Raw genomic sequence first — 18889 nt, forward strand, 5'->3', positions numbered from 1 at the left:
GCACATTCAGCACATTCAGTCCTGCAGCTCTGATTCTGATCCCGCACACCGTTTCCACTGTAGGTTTGACATGTTTTAGTAGCTGTCTGCATGCAGATGGTGGGAAACTGCTTTGTAGGCCTGAGGTATGTTGTGATAAATCTGGTGTGTTACTTCCTCTTGTGGGCAGTCCACATATCGATGATATTTGAGGGGAGCTATTAAACTTTGCTTGGTATGTTGTCCTGTAACTATGTCTCGGAGAAGATAAAAACATTCCCTGACTTGTTACAGTGTAGAGTTTGCCCGTCGAGTTTGTTTCCCAGGGATCGGACATTGGCCAGAAACAGACTTGGTAGCGGTGGTTTGTTTGGCTCAGTCTCTCAGCCTGAAGTCCAGCACTCTGCTCCTGTTCTGTTCAGCCTGCGTCGTCTCCAGCGGACCGGGCTGCTGCGCTGTGCTGGTGCCGCCGGGGGCTCTGGGCTTCTGGTGTCATAGCATGAGTTTGCTGACGTTGGTCCAAGTCAGGCAGGCCGCTGCATCTGGATCCCATGTGGAGGAGAGTTTGGCCGGTCGTGAGAGATGCTCGCGAGTGCGTCCTGTGTTCGTAAGACGGCAGTTAACAGAAAAATGGCAGCTCTGCTCCAGAGCTAGTAAAGCCGCCGCAGCGAAGCGCTCCACCATCTCCATGACGACACATAAAACATCTACTCCCTTATCTTACTTAATCTGGTGTTTCCCTTCCATCCATCCCTCCTTCCCTCTGCCGGTGTTTGTCTGTCCGTCTATCTGTCTCTCTCTCTGTCTTTCTGTCTTTCTTTCTTGCTTTCTTTCTTTCTGGCTTTCTTTCTTTCTCTGGGCATCCTGTTCACTGTGTTTGATTTGGGCATTCCTTCCCTCCACCCGCAGACAAAACAACCCCAGATCTCTGAGCTGCAACCCCCAACACACACACACACACACACACACACACACACACACACACACACACACACACACACACAGTCACACACACACACACACACACACACACACACAGTCACACACACACACACACACACACACACACACACACACACACACACACACACACACGCTAGCCCTTCTGCTAATCACTCACAGGAAATGGGCTCCCATGCAAACGAGGCCCGTCTGGCTGGAGAAACCCTGACTGGAGTTTCAGGTCTTGAAATATTCCTGAGTGGAGGAACCTGAACATGATCTCTCTCTCTTTCTCTCTCTCTCTTGCTCTCTCTCTTTCTCTGTCTCTTTCTCTACCTCTCTCTTTCCATCTCTTTCTGTCTTTCTCCTCTCTCCCCCTCGTCTCTCTTCCTCTCCCTCTTTCTTTCTTTGTCTCTCTCTCTCTCTCTCTCTCTCTCTCTCTCTCTCTCTCTCTCTCTCTCTCTCTATACCTCTCTCTTTTATCCATGTTTCCCCTCAGTCTATCAATCAGCCATGTACTCAGGCAGAACGGTGGCACAGTGGTTAGCACTGCTGCCTCACAGCAAGAAGGTCCTGGGTTTGAACCCCAGCAGGGGGCCATTCTGTGTGCAGTTTGCATATTCTCCCAGTGTTCGCGTGGGTTTCCTCCAGGTACTTCAGGTTTTCTCCCACACCATAAAGACATGCATGGTAGGCAGGGACTACAGATGAAAACTAGCTCATTAGCTAACGTCACGGTGACCAAATGCGTCCATTTTTATAGGATTCTATCACATTTTCATAACAATAGTGAATATAACTTACCCTGCGCCGTTTTCATTGAGGTTTCTTACAAATTAACAATGTTTTATTTGTCCTTTTATATGCGGATAACATTAAAATCTTAAATTTGACCATTATGTTCCCGTTTAGACAACAAACATAATGCTAATGATGCACTTTTGTTAAGATAATTAGGTGACCATTCTCGATCACTGTACTCGGGTTCCATTAACACTTTGGGTGCCGGGAACCGTGTTTAGACGTCATTGCTGGCCATGCTCAAGTTGCCGAAGACGCTTTACAGCGTCTTTAATATCAATATTTCAAAAATCTGCGATCGGATTCATATGTCCCCTCCGCTGGCCTGAGATCCACCAGCAGGACCCACTGAGCTCTCTGGCGGTTCAGGAGCGCCATCTGGTGGCCGATCGGCGCAACTGCTTAACAGGATGTGCCATAGAGGTTGTGCTGGACTCCGTATTACTTCCGGGCACTCGCTATAGGTCCCGGGACTCTGGCTCGTCACGCTACACAGTGATCGATTGCCAATAACTCGATAAACAACATGATTTGGACGTATATACCATTATACAAGCTGGAGATGGACCGGGTAAATCGACATCCCATAATGATAGAATTTCTACTCTACGATGATCGCCCAACGGCGCGCGGAGACTGGGGTGAGTTTGAGCGTGTAACGTTACCGTCTTCGATACTAACTGCTATTATCAACATTTGACCCACATTAGATGATTGGTATAATGCTGCCCACGGAATTATAAACGCCCCCTCGCCCATCCGGTCAACATCAGATGACGTGTAGTAACTTCTAGAAGTACGTCTAGTTGGAATTTTTTATATCGCGCTGATTGCCATCAAACTGTATTTCATCATCAATATAATGCATTTGGGGCTATATATCACGTTCTGGAGAAAGCTGCAGAAAGAGATGAAAACATACTTATACATTAGACCATACTTTACTATGAATATGTGAATGAAAAAGTTTAACGTTGCTACACAATGAACAATACATATAGGACTTTGAATGGGCCCTAATAATGGCAATGTAGCAATAGAATTTAAAAAGTTATAGCCCTGCAAAGAAGGGGACTTTCTCCATAGACAAATAGAGCTGGCAATCTATGGTATATCATGAATTTAACCTTAGGCAGCCAAAGTGTTAATAGTTTAACGCTGTTCAGATCGCGTTTTCCTAATCCGGTGCTGACCAGTGACCTGTGAACTAGGTGCTAAAGGTCTTGGGAATTGTATTCATTTTGTAGTCATAACATTTTCACCTTTTTAATTTTAAACCAATGCTGCCATCTACTGACAACAGAAAGTGTTGTGTATAGTATAACGTCAACTTGAGAGGCTACCCGCACTTCCGTAAACACATTCTAGAGATTCCCACTTTTTACTGGTACATAGGTTCATATCTAATAGTCTTTAGATGACTAAATATAGATGAATACTCATGAAATTTGATATATATATTCTAAAATAAGTATAATTTCACTTCATCTACCTGGCGACATGAAATTCCCAAACGCTGATGGTAAAAAAAAAGCCTGGATGTTGCGCAAAATGGGGCGTGACCGAATTTGGTCCCAGACAAAGAGAGTGACTGAGATTGGTCTACTTTCCGTTAATTCTGCCACTTTTACATTGATGTGGAAACTGAAGATGTTGATTAATGTGCACTGTCCCTGGGTAAAAAATGTATAACTTAAACTTAAGTGAATCTGATATGGGAAATTAAAACTGGGTGTGTGATAAGGATGATAGTTTCAATATGACTAAACCCAAAGAAATGAATGTGTGCATGTGTGTCTGTCTGTCTGTCTGTGTACAACTCACTGATGGAAGGTTGTTATACATCTATAGCTTAGCACACCTAGTACCAGTCAGCCCAATGTTTAGGTAAAATATCTTGTTCAAGGCGGTGTGCCAACTGCCCGTGTCTGTGTGTGTCTGTGTGTCCGAGAGTTAGTGCAAGATAAGTGCTCGAAAATGTACACCCATATTACCTTATCGCTACCTTTCCCATTATACGAGTACTAGAGACCAAACATTTCATGATAAAATGTGTGCAGCGGCAAAAGAAATGGACCACTTAGACTGGTGTGATTTCAGACATTGTGACTGTTGCCTGTAGTTTTATCCTAATGTTTTAGGGAGGGGGGGGGGGTATTTTCACTTGGCTGTGACAAGTCTTCACTGACAGACTGACTAAATGTTTGTCCCCACCGCAGGCAGGCGGTCACTGGTTGCCGGGGCGCTTGGTGTCTTTCGGAAGGATCTTTAGGAATGTCTCGGTCCGGAGTCGGGATGCAGCCTTGTCGGAGACAAGTGTTCCTTGTAGAACAGATACCAGATAGACTGTATTGGCTGGAGACGCATCCCAGGGACGTCAGAGCCTGTACTCAGGAAACAAAACACCCGCCAAGCGCCAACGGCGTGTAGATTTCCTCTCCCGGTAAATTACGGAGGCCACTCTGGCATGTAAAAAAAAATTAGGAGCCAACTTTCTGAATTAGGATATCTATTTTTAGAACGCATCTCAAACAGCATGGCAGTAGCAATACAAATGCACGGCAATATACCTGATGCTTAATGCGTGTTAGTCAAAACAGTATGTTACCATTTGTAATAATTACATTATCTCCACTCTGTCTGCAGCAGGTCTCTCCACTCATGGAACGGCATATTTCCTCTGTATCAATAGTCTATGAATGTTAGGTCAAGTGGGCGGCATGCATAATTTAGAAATGCACACACATGAACTGAACACGTCTGACACAGAGGATTGCATGCTGTGTGCTACATGTCCGAAAGGCAACTCCATGCACCTGATTAACTGTGCATTGTCCCGAATGCATGTCCGAAAAGGGCTTAAGCGGTAACGTTAGTGTACCATCCATAGAGTCCTCCTTCCCCTCTCATGCTCAACAGCTTCCAGTGGTGTCTTCCCGGAACAACTCGTGCCTTGCGGGATTTCAGAGCGAGATTTCAAATTATCTGCATTTTTTATTAAATTTTTTTATATCTTTTCCCCCCTCCTTTTTCCTCCGATTGTCTCCCATCCCAATGTTAGTCGTTATGCCAATCCCCTTCCTGGTCGCTGCACACTTACCCCCCACAGTTGGTCTGGGAGAGTGGAGGCTATCGCGTGCTTCCTCCGACACACGTCTAGCCAATCAACCGCTTCTTTTCACCTGGCAGCGCGGACTCTCACTGAGAGGGTGTAACGTGTGGAAGGATCACACTACCCCCCTTAGATCCTATCCGTGCTGAGCAGGCGCCCCGACCGAACTGTAGGAGTCGCTGTTTACAACGACCCGGACCCACCCCGCCAGCTTTCCCACCCTCTAATACAGCCAATAGTATTAGTGTGAACGGCCAGCCAAGCTGGTGACAACGCCGGAGCTGTGAGCTGGATTCGAACAGGCGAATCCAGCGTCTTCGGCGTTTGGTGACGAACGCAATCTCCGCTACGCCACCTGACCGCCCTCAAATGATCTGCATTTTAAACTAAACTATTAATAATGATTAATTATTAATTAATAACTAATAACTAATATTCCTTGTGTTGTTTATTATATTAATTGGAAATTGCATATGAGAGTAGTAATAATAACGCATGGAGATATATTAAAAAGCTATTTATAATTTTTGGCCGGTGAAAATCTGTCTGGCTGTTAGTTGTTTAAAATCGACCAGCCACCTTGGCTGGTAAGCCAAAAAGTTAATGTTGTACTCTGCCAATACTGCATCCTACTCGAACCTTTGATTCAAGAACTGGAATATCACTCCTGAGAAATGGCCGCGCTACAAAACACATGGATCTGTAAACCCACCTTCCTGTCATGGATATTTAGGTCTGTCATCATCTTGGTCCTCTGTACACCGATGGCCAACACCTTTGACCAGTATTCACCAAGCTTGAGCCAAATTGCATGAGAATTGCTCAACTTACACACACGCACACACACACACACACACACACACACACACACACCCATGGCATTTGACTTAAACACACACACCCGATACTCCGTTTGCACTTTGCGTGCGAGTGCAATGGCATGGCATGAGGAATTATCACATCTTGTTGTTGCTGCTGTGATCCGTTTGGCGCAGATGGACAAAATGCCAGCGATGACGGCCTCCGTCTACACATGACGGGGGTGATTCAGCGGCCAATTGTGTTTTTTGTTTATTTTGTGTTGAACGTGGTTGAAAAACAGGCGCTAGTGAAGCAGAACAGAGCGCTGAGGCTATGTCCCTCCACAGGTGAGCTCCAACAGGGAGACTGAAGAGATGCGTACAGAGAGGGACAAGAAGACTAGAGTACACGCCGGAAGAGAGGAGATGAATGATAAAGAGATGGGAGCGTGAAGGTCTTCTCCTCCAATTTGTTTTAGACTTTTGTTTCATGTTCTTGGCTGTGATGTCTCTTGTCCTCGTGTCTCTTTCTCTGTCTCTTTGTCTGTTCTCACTGACTGACACCCGGTAAACCTCTATACCTACCGTACTTTTCGCACTATAAGCCGCACCTGACTATAAGCCGCAGCAGCTAAATTGAATGATGTGTACATATATAAGCCGCACTGGACTATAAGCCGCAGGTGTTTTAATGTTTAATTACCATATGTAATTAGCATTGGGACACAATACTGTCGGACAAATAACAAGAATTAACTCATTTACAAGTTGTATTAAGTTTAGCAAATAAGGGAACAGATAAATAACATTTCAATGCAGTCAAAAAAGCTATATTTAGATTTTTACATTTTCGGGTTTGGTCACGTCGAGTCACATATAAGCCGCACCGTTATATAAGCCGCAGGGTCGAAAAATGGGGGGAAAAGCCGCGGCTTATAGTCCGAAAAGTACGGTATTTGGTTCCCGTTATCTTTAGACGTTCATAGGAAAGAACCGTCTCCACCACCACGTCCTCTTCATCATCCTCCTGTACACCAGGTGTGGCCACCACCACGTCCTCTTCATCATCCCCCTGTACACCAGAGGTGGCCAGTAGGGGTCACTATAGGGACTAGCAGGGTCTTCACGCTCGGCACATTCCGGTAGTGACGTGGTATTTAACTTAGGAGTGCGTTTAAATTTTAGGCAGGAGAAGAGAGAGAGAGATTTTAGGCAGGAGAAGAGAGATCGTTTTTAGACAGGAGAAGAGAGGGAGAGATTTTAGGCAGGAGAAGAGAGAGAGAGAGTTTTTAGGCAGGAGAAGAGAGAGAGGGAGTTTTTAGGCAGGAGAACAGAGAGAGATAGTTTTTAGGCAGGAGAAGAGAGAGAGAGATTCGTTTTTAGGCAGGAGAAGAGAGAGAGAGATTCGTTTTTAGGCAGGAGAAGAGAGAGAGAGATAGTTTTTAGGCAGGAGAAGAGAGGTGAGAACTTGCAATGTTGTGTGAGTTGGTCCATCAGCGGAGATACCTCCAGAGCCGTGGCCAGTTAGAAATGAATAGAGCCTTGTGTTGTTGCAGCCAGAACCGCTTGCCCGCTCATGCAGCGCAAGTCCATTGCACGGCCTCAGAATGTGTCTCGTATCTGAGCAGTTAGCTCACTCTCAGAGGCTCAGCCTGACGGGGAATTCTCTCCCCTACAATGACAGCATTGTCAGCCCGCGGGGCAGAGGCCATGCCAACTGCCAAGCAAAACAATGGTCAAAGGATGGCATGAGTGTGTTCCTTGATATTTTATGACGACTCTATGATGACTACAAGTACGACTGTGTGCACTCGTACACTAACCTTGTGCCCCATATGTCTATCTGTGTGTGTCCTTGCAGGATGGAGACCCATCTGGATGCAGAAGCTTAGTGTGCCACCAACAAGACGATGTAAGTTGTTTTTAGGTGTGAATGTTTTCTGTGCTTGTGTTGAGAGCACAAACATTCCAACTACTCCCTCAGGCAGAGGAAGTTGAGTCAGAACATTAGGCAAGTTCCGGATTCCAAGGCCTCTCCTCTCCTCTGCCTCGCCTCTCCTTTCCTCGCCTCTCCTCTCCTCTGCCCCTCCTCTGCCTCTCCTCTCCTTTCCTCGCCTCTCTTCTCCTCTGCCTCGCCTCTCCTCTCCTCTGCCCCTCCTCTGCCTCTCCTCTCCTTTCCTCGCCTCTCCTCTGCCTTGCCTCTCCTCTCCTCTGCCCCTCCTCTGCCTCGCCTCTCCTTTCCTCACCTCTCCTCTCCTCTGCCCCTCCTCTGCCTCTCCTCTGCCTTGCCTCTCCGCTCCTCTGCCTCTCCTCTCCTCGCCTCTCCTCTCCTCTGCCTTGCCTCTCCGCTCCTCTGCCTCGCCTCTCCTCTCCTCTGCCTCTCCTTTCCTCTGGCTCTCCTCTCCTCTCCTCTCCTCTCCTCTCCTCTTCTTTCTTAAATCTCTCCTCTCCTCTCCTAAACATCTCCTCTCCTAAACCTCTGCCTCTCCTCTTTCTTAAATCTCTCATCTCCTCTCCTCTCTTCTCCTTAACATCTCTTCTGCCTCTCTCCTCTCCTCTGCCTCTCTCCTCATCTCCTCTGCCTCTCCCCTCCTAAACCTCTGCCTCTCCCCTCTCCTAAACCTCTGCCTCTCTTCTCCTAAACCTCTCCTCTGCCTCTCCTCTCATCTCCTCTGCCTCTCTCCTCTCATCTCCTCTGCCTCTCTCCTCTTATCTCCTCTGCCTCTCTCCTCTCATCTCCTCTGCCTCTCTCCTCTCATCTTCTCTCCTCTGCCTCTCTCCTCTCATCTCCTCTGCCTCTCTCCTCTCATCTTCTCTCCTCTGCCTCTCTCCTCATCTCCTCTGCCTCTCTCCTCTCATCTCCTCTGCCTCTCTCCTCTCATCTTCTCTCCTCTGCCTCTCTCCTCTCATCTCCTCTGCCTCTCTCCTCTCATCTCCTCTGCCTCTCTCCTCATCTTCTCTCCTCTGCCTCTCTCCTCATCTCCTCTGCCTCTCTCCTCTCATCTCCTCTGCCTCTCTCCTAATATCTCCTCTCCTCTGCCTCTCTCCTCTCCTCTCGTCTCGTCTCGTCTCCTCTCCTCTGCCTCTCTCCTCTCGTCTCCTCTCATCTCATCTCCTCTGCCTCTCTCCTCTCGTCTCGTCTCCTCTCCTCTGCCTCTCTCCTAATATCTCCTCTCCTCTGCCTCTCTCCTCTCGTCTCGTCTCGTCTCCTCTCCTCTGCCTCTCCTCTCGTCTCATCTCATCTCATCTCCTCTGCCTCTCCTCTCGTCTCGTCTCCTCTCCTCTGCCTCTCTCATCTCCTCTCCTCTGCCTCTCCTCTCTCCTCTCGTCTCCTCGTCTCCTCTGCTCTGCCTCTCCTCTCCCACCTCTTCTGTGCTCTTTGTGCGTCTGTTTCCTGTTGGGTTCTAAAGCCGGCGCCGCGCTTCCTTCCCTCTGCCCTGAGGACACACACACACACACACACACACACACACACACACACACACACACACACACACACACACACACACACACACACACACACACACACACACACACACACACACACACACACACACACACACACACACACAGTTCACATATTAAGCCTTTAGCGGATGCCTCTGTTCATACTCTTACTATGTCAAGTCAACATTTTCACACACATTTTCTATACTTTATTGAATCCATCAAGTCATATTTGCACATTGTATTCGGATCGAACACACACACAGTAGTAGTAGACAGTAGATGTGTCAGTGTCTGTCTGGGGGTCATGTCTGCTCAGCTGTGTGGAGTCAAGACCACTTACGGTCAAGAGACCTGCGTGTCATGTGTGTACTTAGTATCATTACTGCGTTGCCCATTATTCTACCAAATAAATACCACTCATTCTATCAGTACTATATTATCTACAGTACACAGTTCATAATTAATGGCTGATTGATTGATATGATTATTACATGAACACACCAGTATACCATAATACACAAATAGGGATGCACCAATCTGACTTTTTCAGTCCCGATACCAATACCTGGCAATATCCGATCCGATACCCATACCATTATCTGAAAAAATAAATAATAATCTAACCCTAACTAACCTTACTGTCATGCACTTGTCCTAATACTAACCTACACTGTAGCACTCCACACTTTGATGAACATTGTTACTCAGCTGATTGAGTTGTGCCCTTCCTGATTTGTTGTACAGAACTTGTAAGTCGCTTTGGATAAAATCGTCAGCTAAATGACTAAATGTAAATGTAAATACCCATTGTTCAATTAATAAACTGTGCCTCACTGTGTGGAAGAGACTGGGATCATTATTTTGTGCAAGGCAACATTAGGCTTGACTTAAAACATTACTTTCCTAACTTAGTGAAACTAAACACATAGATATAAATGTACTCAATTGTATTTCTTATTATTATAATTTTTTTTTAAGATAAATTTTTTAGCGTTTATCGCTTTTTGCTACTGGGCAGTCCAGTAGAGAGAGAGAGAGAGGAGGAACGGGAGACAGAGTGGGGGGAAGACATTCGGCAAATAACGACGGGTCCGGGAATCGAACCCGGCTCGGCCGTGCCATGACTCGCGTTATGTGGTTCGCCACTGGGGCGCCCGATCGTTATTTCTTTTATTCAATATTTCCATTCATTACAGGCACACGGACATCTGGGTTAACATGCGGAATCATCCTGAGAATGCCAAAGTGCAATACCGGCCGCATCCACCCAGGTGGCAGTAACAAGCACCCTTTGTAACCTTGTATCTTGGCCTGTGGGACGGCCAAATGTCTCAGGTTTCATTTTTCCTTCTCGGGCGAGGCGAACGGTTCCCCCGGTTCCAGTGAAGCGCGTCAAATATCCCTGATCCATATGTTGTGGTGGATTATGCCGTGGAGCAAATGGACATTGGATGTACCAGATGGCGATCAAACAATTGGAATATTATTTTTGGAATACTCCCGATCACAGGTAAGGACGATCTGACGTACATTTTTGCTTGACCCTGCAATGCTTTTATACCGATCGGGCTGATAAGCGTTTTTAGTGTTCAATACGAATGCCGTTACTGACAATCAAATAATCAGAAACTACCCCCCCCCCCCTTTCATGCATTCATGATGGAACATAAATCCTATGATATAGATTTGATTTCGAAATAATAGCGTGTAAAGGCAAGACACGGCCGGCAACGTTTATAGTGGAATTGACGTAGGCCTATACGGCTATAACTCAGCATTTCGGGAATTACCCTAGACCGCTCTAAAACCATACTTATATTCACCACGGTATAACACGGGAACGTATGGATGGAAACATTTTTTTTTCACATATTGAATGATAGATAGGTGATGTCAAATGGACCATAGTATCCATAGTACCGAGTATCGATTCACGTGAGATACTGTTGTCTGTACTGTAAAAAAAGATATATATATATATATATATATATATATATATATATATATATATATATTTTTTTTTACACTTTTTTTATTTTAATTTTTTTACTTGTTTTTTTTCATGTCACCGTTCACACACACAATATACGCTTACCTAGGATTTGACTTGATTCAACAACAAAGCAGTCAGGGCAATGGCAAGCCGAAAACGGTCAAAAGTGTGGTTATTTGAAGTTTGGATTTCTTTTTTAACAACTGAGGTAGGTAGATAAAAAATTTTGAGACTAAAGTACCGAAAAAAGGTACCATTGGGTACCGGTATCGATTCACAGGTACCGGTACCGTAATGTATACCCGATCCAGCTATTTTAGTGATATCGGGGCCGATATCAATATCGGATCGGTGCATCCCTATTCACAAACACACCAGTATACCTTCATACATGAACACATCAACACACCAGTGTACCTTCATACATGAACACACCAGTATACCTTCATACATGGACACTAGTGTTGTCACGATACTGGAATTTTGAACTTCGATACGATAGCTTGAAAAGTATCGATATTTGATACCATTTTCGATACCACGGGGGAAAAGGTTCAATCTTAAAAAAAAAAAAAAAAAAAAAAAATTTAATACATTTTGCTTTTGTTGCTGGTTGATTCTCCTCAGTTTCTCTCTGGTACTATAAGAGAAGATAAATATAACTTTTAAAACCCTTTGTTTATCTTTAGATCACACATTTAAAAATAACTAAATGATATAATCTTAGAAATTAAGTAAAGTTAATAGTACTGCGTGGTAAGCATAATTGATTGATTGCAAATTGTATTAACAGATTGCAGAATGGGTACAATACAGTACAGCTCAATATACACAATTGTTAAGGGGATGCAGACCAGAGAAAGACTTTTGTCTTGTTTACATCAGGGTCCCCATTTTCAATTCATCATAACATATATGACATTCTTTTTCTTTTTGATCAAATTTAATTTATTACCTTTTTTCAACTGCAAAGTAAAACTTTGTCAACATGTTTTATCTAATAAACTAAAGTTCAGTCTGTTCATCTCACTTCAATCATTTTTATTGCAGAACATGGTATTTTCTCAAGCAGACAGATGTAAACACTGTAATCTGTGTTGCATGTACCTGACAAACTGAACTGTTTGTATAAATTTTTTTTTATGAATAATTAAATATCGATATTGCGGGAAATGAGTATTGAAACCGTTTTAAATATTCAGAATCGATATGTATCGAAATATCGATATTTTTGACAACACTAATGGACACACCAGTATACCTTCATACATGAACACACCAGTATACCTTCATACATGAACACACCAGTATACCTTCATACATGGACACAGGCCCTTAATAATGGGACATTTTCCCCTCAACAACATTCTCAATCTCTCTGCTTTCTCTTTCCTCTCCTCATCCTCTGCCCTCCCTCCATCCTCTAGCCTGTGCTGCATTCCTGCTGCAGTGAGCCACCCCCCCCCCCCCCCTCTCTCTCTCCATCTCTCCCCATTCTTGCATTATCACTGTCATTACATGGAGTTTCTCCCATGTAAGCTCTTTTGCCTCCTGTCCCCACCATCTCTCTCCCACTCTCTCTCCGCCTCCCCCTCGTCTCTCTCCTCTCCCTCCCTCTCCCTCTCTTTTGGCTGTTCTCGTGAGAGAGCCACTGATTCACTGTTTAGCCGCAGCGGGCATCTGATGCCAAAGGCCGACGTGTGTGTGTGTGTGTGTGTGTGTGTGTGTGTGTGTGTGTGTGTGTGTGTGTGTGTGTGTGTGTGTGTGTGTGTGTGTGTGTGTGTGTGTGTGTGTGTGTGTGTGTGTGTGTGTGTGTGTGTGTGTGTGTGTGTGTGTGTGTGTGTGTGTGTGTGTGTGTGTGTGTGTGTGTGTGTGTGTGTGTGTGTGTGTGTGTGTGTGTGTGTGTGTGTGTGTGTGTGTGTGTGTGTGTGTGTGTGTGTGTGTGTGTGTGTTCCACTAGGATGGTAGAGTAGAGAGTCAGTAGGTCTCAAGCAGGCCGGCGGGCGGAGGGAGAGAGACTCTGTGTTAAAAGACCCTTTGAAGAACCTCTGAGTGGAGTGTGGTGCATGCTGGTCTCCAACACACTCAGTGTGTGTGTGTGTGTGCACAAATGCAGAGGCAGTTGTTTCACATCAGGGGGGCACAGGCACAGCAGTTAAATCCACCAATCAATCATTTTAGAAAACCTCAGTGATCAGCTCTCATCTCTATTACCGGGGCACTCGGAGAGAGAGGCGGGGGGGGGGGGGTGGAAGGCGAGAGAGAGGGAGGGGGGAAGGAGAAAGGGAGGCGGAAGGAGAGGGGAAGGAGAGCGAGAGGGGGGGGCATGGGGAAGGCGAGGGAGAGATGCAGGGGGGGAGGAGAGAGAGGGGGAGGGGGTAGAAGGGGAAAGGGGATAAGAGAGGAGGGATGGAGCAGCAGAAGAGGGAGGAGAATAGGAAGAGGGAGAGAGGTGAAGGAGGAGAGACAAAGATGGAGAATGGGAGGATGAGGGGGAGGCAGGTCCTGGTTGAAGAGTAGGGTTTCTTCATATTGACCTTGGCTGCATGTCTTCAAGGAGAGACGATACAGAGCCAATGTACTGTATAAGCTGCGTGTGACGAGCATCACTGTCTGTTTGTTTTTTAGAACCTAATGTAATTGTAGCTACTTACAGAGATGGCAGCATTGAAATTTGAAATTTATTAGAAGGATAAACCCCTTGAGATATGCTATCTCGTTTTCGAGGGGGTCCTTTGCTTTGCTCCATTGCTAACGTAAGGGTAGCTATCCTATCTCTAGCTAATGGATATGGTAAGAGAGCTATAGCTGTGACTAAACAAACTGGAAGAACATGTCCTAGTTGCGATTAACTAAATGGATGGCAATGCGTCCAACTGTTAGACCTTTCTGTCCTTCACATATGACACAAATCAAATGGAGACAGATGTGTCATCAGTCCTGGCTCTCATCGAAATCTTTTAAAAAATAGATGTGGCCGGGTAGACACAGTGGATTCTGGCTCCTTATGGGGTCATAGTGAACTAAAACATGTTTGGATGATTAGTCATTATGTGTTTTTGTATGCTTTTTCTTTTTTTCATACCGAATGAGTTTTCCTTCCTGCAAAATAACAAGTAGACACCTAATGTACTGCATGTCAGTGAATGGTCCATATACCAGGGGTTGTCAATGTTTTGATGACTGAGGGCCTATTCACTATATGTCTTGTGTATGTGATGAATAAACCTCTTGAAGCTTGAATTTAGGGACCTAACACTGGGTTGAGGGCCTCCACAAGGAAAACGTTAGCTAAGATCAAAGTTTCGACCTTTTGATCTTGCAAAACTGAAAATCGTGAGTAGGCCTTTTGCGAGTCATGTATGATGCCTTGTATGCCGTGCAACCAGTAGCCTATAGCAAGCTTTCAACAAGCTGTCGTTCCTAACTTGACAGTTTAGCGCAGGGGGCACAGTTATACCCTACCCTTGAACATTGTTAGTCAGCTGATAGAGTTGTGCCCTTCCTGATGACTTGTCGTACAGAACTTGTAAGTCGCTTTGGATAAAAGCGTCAGCTAAATGTAAACTCACCGCAGGCCAACAGAGACTCCTCCCAGGGCTGCCGTTGGCATCGCGGGCCGTTCTTTGAGAACGCCTGACCGAGACAAAGGTGATGGAGCCTGGAGTTCCCTGAAGAAAACTGGGAGAAGAATAGCGTGCGGAGGAAGGAAGTCTTTAGGATTTTCTCTCCTGACTTCCGTTGGTCCCGTAAACACTTTATTTGCAGCGGGCCAAAGTAAACAGTCTGTTGCCAAGTTGGACTTTCCTGGCACAGCGGGTCTCTCTCTCTTGTTCTCTCATACTTATTCACTCGAAAGATGGACACACACACACACACACAGAGAGACACAGACAGACAGTTGAGTCTTATCAGCTCTTAATAGCCCTCCGCGGTTGACATGTGTCGAACTTAACGACAATCATGTTGTCATGTCAACTTATCGATGTGAAACGTGACACATGAGCATTCCTTCCAGTGCAGCTCACAGTTAAACACACACACACATAGCGCAAACATTATCTCTGCAGTCATTGAGTCATATAATGATTTCAGCTGACGTACGCTTATATACCTGCGAATGTTTGAACAGCTGTAAAGAGGGGGTTTAAACAGCTAGCTATGGTGTTTGTCCTGTCTACTAGCACTGGCTATTAATAGGCTGTAGCCCTGAGACAGTGAGTGCCTTTCAGTGGAACTGTGAGAGAATGGAAAAGGTTGGGAGATCTTCATTTTCTTATTGTCGTTTTCAAGAGTTTGTTTCTGTGATGATGAGAGAGTTGACGTTCAAGTCTCCGTCCTCTTAGATATGTTATTCATAAGAAAACAATTCAGACTGTCAGGCCTATTGGGCCTAATCCTTTGTCTTATTTTTGATGGCATTTAATTTCCAATTAAATTATTATTAATAATAATTATTTCCAATGATTGCAAATTGCTGCGTGATGCCTACCTAATGCCTTCTATTATATTACAATTGTCATCGTGCTATTTTATTTAAAAAAAATGATGACCTACCTTACCTTTGCATAGATCCATGACAGTATACATAGGATCTATTCATAGTATACAGTACTATAACATAGGCCCATGACACAAATATAATTTATATCAAAACAACAGGTCATGTTTTTGGATGGTGGCATCTAGATCCCATAGCTGATGAAGGTATGTTTAATTTGTAGGTAATGGGAATGGTGAGGGTTAAGGTAAGGGATACTGTATTTTCTTTAAGTGAAAGTTATGAGTTACGGCATTGAAGCCAGGCCAAAAAAAACAATCCAGATTCCCTTTCAAATGTCCTTCGGGGCTATGGGATCTAGACGCTACCTTTTTGGATGTGCACTTTCGAGGACTCTATAGGACTGTCTGTGATATCTAGCTAGTGAGATACATGGGAGGGGCGGCGCTCTAGGACTGACATACATGAGAGGGGAGGCGCTCTAGGACTGACATACATGAGAGGGGAGGCGCTCTAGGACTGACATACATGAGAGGGGCGGCGCTCTAGGACTGACATACATGAGAGGGACGGAGCTCTAGGACTGACATACATGGGAGGGGTGGCGCTCTAGGACTGACATACATGGGAGGGGCGGCGCTCTAGGACTGACATACATGAGAGGGACGGAGCTCTAGGACTGACATACATGGGAGGGGTGGCGCTCTAGGACTGACATACATGGGAGGGGCGGCGCTCTAGGACTGACATACATGAGAGGGACGGCGCTCTAGGACTGACATACATGAGAGGGGCGGCGCTCTAGGACTGACATACATGGGAGGGGCGGCGCTCTAGGACTGACATACATGGGAGGGGCGGAGCTCTAGGACAGTGATATCTAGCTAACAATGACTACAAGATTTTCTTTCTCTCTGGGTTTCACAATGGGGGCTTCCCACCATTTCATTCACAACATGCACACACACACACACACACACACACACACACACAGACACACACACACACACACACACACACAGACACACACACACACGCACACACACACACTCTCGAATGTGCACTGTACACACACAGTTTCCCTGCAATCCCAAGAAAGCCATCAAAGTTGTTTTTCAGGTTTTGGAACCACTGAAAAGCTTCACATGAGGATAATATAAACGTCAAATAGTCATATTGATCATGATGAACTAGGATGAGATACATTGTTCCAGCAGTATATCTGTCATGTAATGTATCACACTGTCCACCTCCATACATTTCTCTTCACAGTTCAGTCTCAGCAGCTTTAGCCAGAGCGCTTCAGAGTTCCCCTACCACTGCACTTTTTACAGTCTTATTGTTGTCTCACTGTTCTGTCCTGTCTTGCACTTTACTTATAATTATCTATTATTTATTTACTGTTGTATTGTTCTAAATTGTGAAACGCATGCACTGTAATCGTCAAATCACGTTCCATTTGTACTGCAATATGGTGAATAAAGTAATCTGAATCTGAATCTGAGTAGAGCTGAACTATACAGTATCGTTATATAAGCTATGTGTTGATACATGAGGAGTCGGCAGAAATGCTATTAATAAATTGGTGTTTTATTACTGGATCTTGTAAACAAGTCACAGTAATATTGCGCTTTCCAAGTGTTTTACTTACTCTACCACTGCACAGAAAATAGTCGTGTTTCTTTTCAAAGTGGTTATCAATGGAAGAGAACATTCAGTGTGACGCCACTGTTCTCCTTGATGTTGCAATATGAAAGAACACAGTATTGATATGACAACGGCTGCACTGTGGACATTAGCTTGTATTCACTTTAATAATACACACACTTAATGAGTTAAGTGGGAATGAGAAACATCTGCTAGACATTCTGCTCCCACCATCCCAGAAATATGAAGTCATCAGTGGGGATTCCAACAGGAAATATTGTAACAATCCACCATTGTACATTGTCTCTTTAAAAAATATAATTCTGTCCATACCGCGCAGCCCTAAAGTACAGAGCTCCGTTCAGTTTGTTCCAGTTTACTGCAGTCTACAGTCTCCCAAACGCCATAATATCTGCTCTCCTTATCTCTGCCTGTAAACTCATATCTGACCCCGAGTCATGTGCTGTGGAGAGTGTTGTCATGTTTATAATGTCAGTGATCCTTTGACCCCTGGCCGGGAAGAGACGGCAGGCTGAAGGCACAAGCCTGAGTAAGGTTGGAAATATGTTTCGAGGAAACTGGATGGAGGGGGGTGTGTGTGTGTGTGTGTGTGTGTGTGTGTGTGTGTTCTGAAGAAGGGGGCACTGACAAACATGTTGCTCATTTTGAAGCGAACGCACGTGTTTGATTACACACAGTGGTTTACAGTGTACTGCCTGGAAAAGCATACACACAGACACATATATAGAATGTATATATATAGTAATATAGAACCATATCGCATATAGTAGTAACATCCTTCACTGTCTCTTTATCTCTGTTTATTGGATGTGAAGGAGCGCCAATCCAGTGTGTGTATATTCTTGCATGCTCACTTCATTGTTAGAGAAAGGTAGTGAGCGCCAAGCAGGGGGTGGACATTCCAACCATGGTTCTCGAATGGGACAAATATTTAGATTTAAGCTGAGAGGCCTGGGGGGGGGGGACAAGTCAGTCAGTCAGGCCACTGTTGCATCAGTGTCTGTCCCCATAGCGGAGGCATAAACATAGTCCCATGCCCCCCTCCATCCCCCATGAGTTCATGAAATGTTTTTAGTAGGGTGTCATGTGACTATTTAGACTTATAAAACATTTTTATAATGTGTGTCTGTGTGACGAATGCTTTCTTCTTGTGAATGAAGGGGTATTTGTAGCTCTGAGGCCTCCTCCAGTAATTAAGTGAGGTGGTCTGAAGAAGGAACACAATAAAGTCACTGTACTGTTTTGTACACGTTCACCCACATGACGGGTTGTTGTGAGTCCATGTCCCGTTGTTTTGAGTCAATACTTAGCCATGTCATGAAGAGTCTTCGCTGAACTCGAGTCCATGACATTTTCATGGAGCTTCAAGTCCAGTAGTACATGTGTTATATCAGTGCATACAATACAATACAAAGTTCAAATATGGATGCTCTGATTTAAAGTCTACTAGACCGAAAGCTTAAAGATAATTCATTTAAAAATTGTGTGTTTAGGGGTGTAACGGTACACAAAAACCACGGTTCGGTACGTACCTCGGTTTTGAAGTCACGGTTCGGTATGGGTTTTCGGTACAGTGGGGGAAAGTTTGGCTTTCCATGTTCCACTCAGGGGTGATGTAGTGTGCAGTAACTAATTGTACTTGT

The 18889-nt window shown here is 44.9% G+C and overlaps 1 protein-coding gene across 3 annotated transcripts in view; it reads left to right on the forward strand.

Annotated features, from left to right (window-relative positions):
* luzp1 (leucine zipper protein 1) overlaps window positions 1–18889 on the forward strand; it is a 103060-nt gene that overhangs the window by 39596 nt on the left and 44575 nt on the right. For all 3 annotated transcript variants that reach the window (XM_084310675.1, XM_084310677.1, XM_084310676.1), the window contains exon 2: window positions 7496–7546. The gene's annotated coding sequence lies outside the window, so the exon portion shown is untranslated. The remainder of the gene's footprint in view (window positions 1–7495; window positions 7547–18889) is intronic.

This window comes from Notolepis coatsorum (genome assembly GCF_963971535.1).
Source record: "Notolepis coatsorum genome assembly, chromosome: 3".
NCBI classification, from domain to species: Eukaryota; Metazoa; Chordata; class Actinopteri; order Aulopiformes; family Paralepididae; genus Notolepis; species Notolepis coatsorum.